This window comes from Nuphar pumila, chromosome 3 (genome assembly GCF_984573655.1).
Source record: "Nuphar pumila chromosome 3, dmNupPumi1.hap1.1, whole genome shotgun sequence".
Lineage (NCBI taxonomy): Eukaryota > Viridiplantae > Streptophyta > Magnoliopsida > Nymphaeales > Nymphaeaceae > Nuphar > Nuphar pumila.
Window position 1 is genome coordinate 135008919 of NC_143251.1, and position 8742 is coordinate 135017660.

General features: G+C 36.0%; 1 pseudogene; it reads right to left on the reverse strand.

Annotated features, from left to right (window-relative positions):
* Positions 1 to 713: 713 nt before the first annotated feature.
* LOC149843947 (abscisic acid receptor PYL4 pseudogene) lies at positions 714 to 1662 on the reverse strand (annotated as a pseudogene).
* Between the last annotated feature and the right edge of the window lie 7080 nt (positions 1663 to 8742).

Below are 8742 nucleotides of genomic sequence, written 5' to 3' on the forward strand. Positions count from 1 at the left end.
AACTTGCCTTTCTTTTGTCACAGGTTGTCCCTTCTTCATCATCACACACACACACACACATATATATATATATATATATATATGGGTAGGTGCAAAATTTATATGTGTGGACTTTTTTTATCCTTTTGGTATTTTTTTTTTTTGCAGTTGTGACCCATAAATGTATTGGTAATCTACATCTAGATCATGTGTTTTCGATAAAAAAAAATTGATACTTGGAGCCTAAAAAAAATGATAATTGGTATGTAAATAGTGTCAGTCAATTGTGTGCGTGTATTTGTATATATCTGTAACTCTGTAGGTAAATTATAGAGAAGTGATACTTATCTTCCAAGAAAATTTACAGCAATATGAAAACGCAAAAGATCCAACCCCATTTTGGTGGTTTTCACTTTCGTCCTAGGATGTAGACACAGCAGCTGGACATGATATTGATGTTGGTCATAATTTATACATTATAAATAATCAAGAAAAAAACTACATGTACAAATCTACGTATAAATACATAGTTTCATAATAAAAATGTGGTTCCGTATGCCGTACACAAATGTGTATAATCTACAGAGTTGTGGATGAATTGCAATACGTATACAGTTGAATGAAAAAAGCAAAAGAGAGAGAGAGATCTATGTAGTATGTACTATGCATGTATGTTATCGACCATACATCACACATCACATTGGTTAGGCACATCAAAATCGAGAAATGGAACGGGAAAAAAATCCAGAATTGACATTATTCACGAACAAGCCGTTGTTGGATTGGAGGGAATGCAAAAAAAAAAACAAGAAAAGAAAAATCCCCAAAAAAAAGAGAAGAAAAATCCCTCAAATTTGTTCACAACCAACAATCCGAAAAGATGATTTCTTGTTTTCAAAGATTATAAGAAGAGGTGAACACAATATTCCTGTAAATTGTGATGCGAAAGAGGTTTTTTTTCTTCTTCTTTTTTTGGTAGAAAGCACAAATCAAGAAGGGCATCGATTGGTGAGATTTTCCGCGATGTTGGCGAGCGATTGGAGGTTGCATCTGACGATGGTGTCGACGAAGACGCAGGTGTCTTCCCTGGTGTTGCCGGAGGGGACGTCGACGACGTAGGACTCGACGACGACGGTGCCGGATCCTGCGGGGTCGTCATCGCCGACGGAGGGGATGGGGTGGAGGGAGGTGACGGAACGGTAGTTGGAGAGGCGGTGGTCGCCGCCGACGACGCTGAAGCTGATGATGTGGCGGTCGTCGTCGAGGATCTCGAGGCACTCGGTGGAGGAGGAGGCGGGAAGGCCGGAGACGACGCGGACCTCGCGGAGGCTGCCGACGACGTTGGCGTCGCCGCTGGTGAGGGAGCAGCTGTGGATGAAGTGCTTGTAGGCTTGGGGCTCGTCAAACCGCCGGAGGACCGACCAGACGACGTCCACGGGGGCCCTGGTGGTCTTGACGACGGTGGAGCAGCACTGGTTGGGGGACACCTCGTGGGAGTGGTACAGAGAAAGGGCGTCGGAGAGGAAAGAGGGTGGTTGTTGTTGACTGCTGGTGGTGGTTGGGTGGTGGGAGGTGGTGGGGAAATGGGTTTGTTCATGGCAGATCATCTTGTTCTTCTCCTTTTTCTTCTTCTCTTTCTTTTAGCTTGAAAGGAGAATGGAGGAGAGGAAGAGGAGGAGGGCTTTTGAGAGATGATGGGAGGGAGACGGAGTGGGGAATGTGGTATTTATATATCTGCACAAAGTGTTTATTGGTATTTATTAAAAAAAATAATAGGTATGACGGTCAGAGTGTCACGGGTCGGGTTTGGTTCGAATTCAAGTGAAACCGGTATCAGGTACGATCAAACTCATTATAAGAGAAACTATACCCAAATACTATAAGAATTACATGAAAAAAGACCGGGACTAAAATAATATTTTTATCTTTTTTAACTATAAAATTTGTGAATCTTAGTTGGAACTTGGGTTGGGTCGTATGAAATTTCATAAACCATACCCGGCTCCATTAATCGGATCCTTTGGGTCTGACCCAGGTTATAATCATACCTTCTTATTTACCACCAAACCCTGACCCTATAGAGTTTGGTACGGAGTCAAACCCAACCCGTATATGTAGGTCTTTTCTTTTCTTTTTTATCAAATTAAAAGAAAAACACTAAATTATAAATTATTTACAAGAATGGTTCAATATTTGGGTTATTACATCAAACTGGTTAGGCTTTGGGCTGTCAAGGTCAGGTTTGTACCGGGCCTGAACCCAAATATTCACATATGGGCATAAAAGTGCTAGCTTCAATTTTATTCTTGTTGACTCCAACCTGACCTAAGTAATATGTGATTTGGGTTTGGGTTAGGGTTATGATTGTTGTTAGATATCTTATATGACACAACTTTACATGAGTATTTAATATGTATTTTTGGGGGAAACAAGCTTCTTGACTTATGTGGATTGGGTTTGAGATTTTATTTTCTTAACCCAATAAAATCCAAATCTATATACTAGTTAATTGAGTGAGTTTATGTACTCTATTGTGGGTCAAGTACCTAACCCTGTGTATGAAGACTTTGCAAAAGTTGAAAGTGGGAGACATTTGCAACATGTATTTACCAATGTCAGTAAACATTTGCTAACGTCTTTGGACAGTATTTAGTTAAAAGAGATTCACAAAGTCAGAAAGATTTGCACGAGGTATTTGTGAATGTTACAAACATTTTGTTGAGCTCTTCAATGAGTATTTACTTAAGTGAGTTTCATTGCTTATATTTGTGAATGCTGTACTATGTATTCGTAGATGTTTTCAAAATACTTTTTTACTGAAGAATTGCAAACTTATTATAACATTGCTATATATTGCACAAACTTCAATAGTTTTGCATGTGAAGAGCAAAAATATTCTTAAAAATTCAAGAATAAGCGATTTTGAATATGTGAAGAATTTTGTCAAATTATTAAGTATTTTCAAAAAACACACTATTTTGTAAAAACAATACAATTATATATATATATATATATATATATACTTCAAATAAAGAGCAAATCAAGTGATCTACCAAATCACTTTTAGAAAAATGATTTAGCATCCTCATGTGATTTGACAGATCAGCTGATATGATCTCCCTCGTATACAATATTGTTTTTTTAGGGGCTCGGAGAGTTTTAAGTAAACCTTTACTAAATCTTTTTTATCCAAATAAAATCAGTTTTTAAAAAAAGATAAATTAATTATTTTGAAATATCGTGAAAATATCAAAAACGAAAACTGAGTAGGGTTTGGGATTTTCAATTCCCAAACCCTAACCTCTCTCGTTTTAGAGTGTCCGACTTTCGGTGAAATCTAGCGAGCTTCGACGACCTCCATGGGTTTATTATGAATATTTCTTGATGAATTTATTTATTAAATGCTTGCAATACGATGCATTTGTTAAATTGTTACAACGGAAATATAAATTGTGATTTTCTCTTGATGTATTATTTGTTTTTTTATTCGCTTTTCACTCAAATCCTAGGTCGTTTCTCTCTTTGTTTTATCTTCAAATCCTGATTTGATTCTTAGATTGCTTTCGGTTTCCTTCTCTACTCGCTTTCAAGATTATTTTTGGTTTGATTTTAAGTTGTTTTGCGCTTTCTGCTTCCTGAAATTTTAAAAGTGTCTCGCTTTCACCCCCCGCTTCCTCAACGGGTAACCTTGGCCTAAACTGAATAAAGATATCTATGACTATGATCTTATCCTAGTTGCTCAAGAAAACTTTATCTTTCTCTAAAATAGCTTTCATTAGACATGACAAATCCACTTGCTCCATAACATCAAAGTTCACGACAATTTGATATATATATATATATATATATATATATATATATATATATATATATATATATATATATATATATATATATATGCAACTTTTTAATAACAGTAAATGGTACCTGCAACCATGTTCAATGCGTGTTCGGAAGGGTTTCCTGAAAAAATGGGGCCAGAAGTGAGCTCTCTTGGCTATCACCCACTTCTTTCTTTGGAACTTAAAATAGGATTTTTTTCATAGGTCAATGACCAGATGACTACTCTCTCTAGCCAATGGCTGCCTATATCTTGTCCTTGGGGTTTACCCTTCCTGCAAGTGGGTCTCCCAATTGCTTGTGTTCTTTGTCCCCTAGCTATATTAAGTACCAACCCGTTTTGTACCAAAATCCCCTCTGTACAGTTTTTCCAAGTATTAGCAATCTCTTGCTGGATTTCAACCGATCTGATGATGGCCCACCCTTAACACTAATCACAATTGTTGGTCTTTTTAATGCAGTGTCAATCAAGTTTTATGGCCATATAAGATGGGATTTGCTTCCCCATTGCATCAAGGTACTTGTCATGATAAACAGTGTCAGTGCCCAATATTAACTCGTCGGACTCGGGTCGGATCTTGTTAGATGTAAGATAATTGGAGTTGGACTCGGATGCATAAAGCCTTTATCAAACATGGATCCCCTTAAGCCATATATATACACACTAATAGATATGACACATACATTTAACCGGGTCAGATCTTGTCAGACTTCGAGTTGGAGTTAGGATTTGTATTCAGCTTTGCATGTGAGAACATTACAATTGAACCCGTGTTCGATAAGCATTTGGATCTCGTTTCACTTACCGAATCCGAATAATCAAACATGAATTGAGTATGAGGTCTTACCCGGACTCAAACCATTTACATCCCTAGCTACAAGGTTGGTGTTTGGATGCTCCTAGAGCTGTCAACGGGTCAGGTTTACCCTGACCTGACCCAGACCAAACCCTATATGGTTCAAGTATGGTGACAAATAAGAAGACCTGATTAAGACCGGACTCCAGACCCGAGGCTCCGATTAGTACATGGACCCAGGTATAGTTTGTGAAATTTTATACCAGATGCCGGGCCCGACCCGAGTTCAGATTAAGACTCAAAAAATTTCTATGTAAAAATGATAAAAAATATTATTTTACCGAGTCTGGTTCATGTAGTTTTTCTAGGGTCTGGGTGTGGTTTCACTTATAGTAGACCTACCATACCCGAAAATCTTGTCCAAGTCTAGTTTTGACCTGTGTCTGAACCAAACCCGACCCATTGAGACCGCTAGATGTACCTACTTAATTATCCCTAAAAATGGGGTATACCCTCAACCATTTGCACCCATCTAAACACCTAATTAAGAATGAGTTTAGAGATGGTTTTCTGTGCTTTCAGTTCCAGTTTTGGGAAATTCTTAAAATTTTACTAAGTTCAATCAATCCTTAAATTGGACTATTTGGTCGTTCGTCCATTTTTCTTTTTACCACTACTTTTGGCTTGAAGTGAAAAAAAAAATTTGGTGCCTCTGTTAAACTTTTTTCTCTTTTAGTTTTTTGAAATTTTCTTGAGAGCTGCTTCTCATGTCATGTCGATAAAAGTGAAACACCTAAGATGATCTACTGATAGTGGGTATTGTTTCCAAAAGTTTCGTTGTTCATGTCAGCTTGCTTGACAGTCAATCTTAAAGATCAACGGCTGATGACAGATTCAAAGTTACCCGATTGATGTGACAAATATTTTGAAAAATACCGCAAAAAAACAAGATAATTTTAAGTCTTCTCATCAAAATATCACGATATTTTCATTAAGATAAAGATATGTTTTTTCACGATAATTATGATTTTATCAGCTATTTTCTTGAAAAAATACATTTTATATTCTTTTTTACAAATACATGTTCTATTTTTAATTTGTTTATAAATGTTGATATTTTGTCGTTAAAAGCACAAATATAAAAAATTCCAATAATTTTCATGAAAATTTGGCAGCCATTATTTTGCCGTTTTAAATGTTTTTTATAGGCAAGCTGTGGTTAGGCATACCCCCAACCACCACTTAGACATTATACCATTGGGATTTGAACTTGCAACGTCCCAACACAAAGGTGATGTGCATTAACAACCGTTTTAAGTGTTTGTCATTATGTTGCCCACTAGTTTTAGGCCACCGTAGATGGTTCGATCTATGAGATAGACATATGACAAAGGTTACAATCCCCATGTATTAAAAATTAAAAACGAACAGCTGTTTTTTCAGAGGAACTTGAATGGATGAGTTAAAAAAGATAAGGTACGGAAGCAGCCTTTCGAGCATCAACTTGTCTAAAACTGTTATGAAAATATTGATTTTCGTATTCCCATCATAGAGACTAACAAATTTAGATTGCACACATAATAGATTACTAATTAACCTGAAAAAAATTATCATTAGATTTCCTTTTAATATAATACAAAATCCATGTCTAGGTCCTTCAGTTTGTAAAGTGCAATGCTGTTGTTGTTGCATAAGGCAATAGGTTATCAATTTACTACAATTGTTTATACTTTTGGAATCTCACGATATAAGTTGTTTTGACTCAATCTTGTAAATGTGTTTTGATTGATTTGTTAAGGATCCACTCTTGGATCATGTTTTTCAGAGAAAAAAATGTTTTTAGTGTCAGTTAATTTTGGTATGTTTATGATCATCTATATTAGATATCAGAAAAAATCTATACTTTTTATTTATTTATACTTAAAATTTATGTCAAATATATATAATTTTATATGTTACACTTAAAATATATATTTCATATATAACACTTAATAGTTTATATTTTATGTATATATTCATTATACATTACATCACTCTCTTTGTATATATACTTTATGCATTCTTCTTTTTATATATTATTATACTTACAATATATGTCATACAACTTATACTTAGTTTTGTCATCTACTTTAAAAGGCTAAATGCCATCTACATTACTACGATCAATATCATTGTCACTGATTTGCCCACGTGATTCATAAAAAATTATATTTCTAATCGGTTCAACCAACTGCATGCTTGAGTTCAATGTTTGGGACATCAATATTGTTTATTGTTTGGGATAATAGAATGTTCTTCAAATAACTAAGTTTCTATTGATGTGCTTGAAATAGATGAACATTCTTCACAATGTTCTCATTATTTCATCAATTGCTTATTGTACATCACTTCCAATTGCTTATTTAACTTTGCAAGTAACAACTTTTTGTTCATCTTTGAGAGCAATTAAGTAAATACCACTATTACATCAAGTCTACATCATCATCGTCTAAAATATTTATTTATAAATATTGGCTACCTAACTCCACCTGTGTATAACTGTTTAGTTATACATTGTCGGTCCCAAGCCCGGATAAAGGAGGAGGGTTGCCGTAAGCCAGTGACAACCAGTATAAAAACTTAGTCATACCCTATGAATATGAATCAATATGAGAATTTCGGTGGGGTGTTCCCTACTGAGTGACGTGTTGTACTCTATAAGCTCGGAGGCAATGTTAAATGGGAAAGGGTTGCTAGGTCGTCGCCCAGAAGCGATGCGTCACACCGGCGCCCGGGTGTGGTGTCAAATAGGCAAGGGTTCCCTCACTTTGTTGGACGGGAGGGAGTAAAGAAGTTAGTCCAAGACCATAAAATTAGGTTAGCCACTTGGAACATAGGGTCTTTAACTGGTAAGTTGGTAGAGTTGATAGATGTTATGTGTAGGAGAAAGATTGATATTTTATGTCTACAAGAGACCAAATGGGTAGGTGAGAAAGCAAAAGTGATAGAACCTTGGGGATATAAGATTTGGCATACAGGAATAAATAGGAATAGGAATGGAGTAGGGATTGTTATGAGTCGTGAGTTTATAGATAATGTAGTTGAGGTCCGTAGGAAGGGTGATAGGATTTTACTTATTAAATTAGTATTAGGTACGGATATTATTAATATTATTAGTGTTTATACAACTCAAGTAGGTTTAGATGATTCCAATAAGCGTCAATTTTGGGAAGATTTAGATGGAGTAGTACAAGGGATATCTTATGGAAAAAAGCTTTTCATCGGCGGTGACTTTAATGGACATATAGGCATTAGTAGGGATGGATTTGAGAGTATCCATGGAGGCTATGGTATAGGAGAAAAAAACGAAAGTGGAGAAAGGATTTTAGATTTTGGTTTGTCATATGATATGATTTTAGCAAACACTTAGATTAGGAAGAGGGAGTCTCACCTAGTAACATCTAAAAGTGGGGTTAATATGAGTCAGATAAAATTTTTTTCTACTTAGAAAGAGAGATAGGGGTTGTTGCATCGATTGTAAGGTTATACCGGGAGAAAGTGTAGCTACACAACATAGAGTCTTAATTTTAGATCTTAGAATTAGACAATGCCGCAAAAGGGATAGACATAGGATAGACCCTAGAATTAAGTGGTGGGCACTGAAAGAAGCTGAACAAGGAATGTTTGTAGAGCAGGTAGTTAAGAAAGTTGATTGGTGTCTCGAGGAGGATTCAGAATCAATGTGGAACAAGATAGCGGGTGGCATGAGAAAGGTGGTTAAAGAGGTATTTGGTGAGTCTAAAAGCGGTGCACCACTAGGTAAGTATACATCATGGTGGAACGAAGATGTCAAAATAGCTATTAAGGTTAAAAGAGAGTGTTATAGAAATCTAAGTAAGAGTCGTGATAATGAGAATTTGGAGAAGTATATGATAGCAAAGAAGAAAGCTAAAAAAGTAGTTCAAAATGCAAGGGATAAGGTATATAAGGAGGTTTATGACAAGTTGGATACCAAAGAGGGCAAGAAGGATATCTATAGGCTTGCAAAGATGAGAGATAGAAAATCAAGGGATTTGGGTGTGGTTAGATGTATTAAAGATGAAACACAAATGGTTTTAGTCAAAGATGAGGAGATTAAGGAGAGATG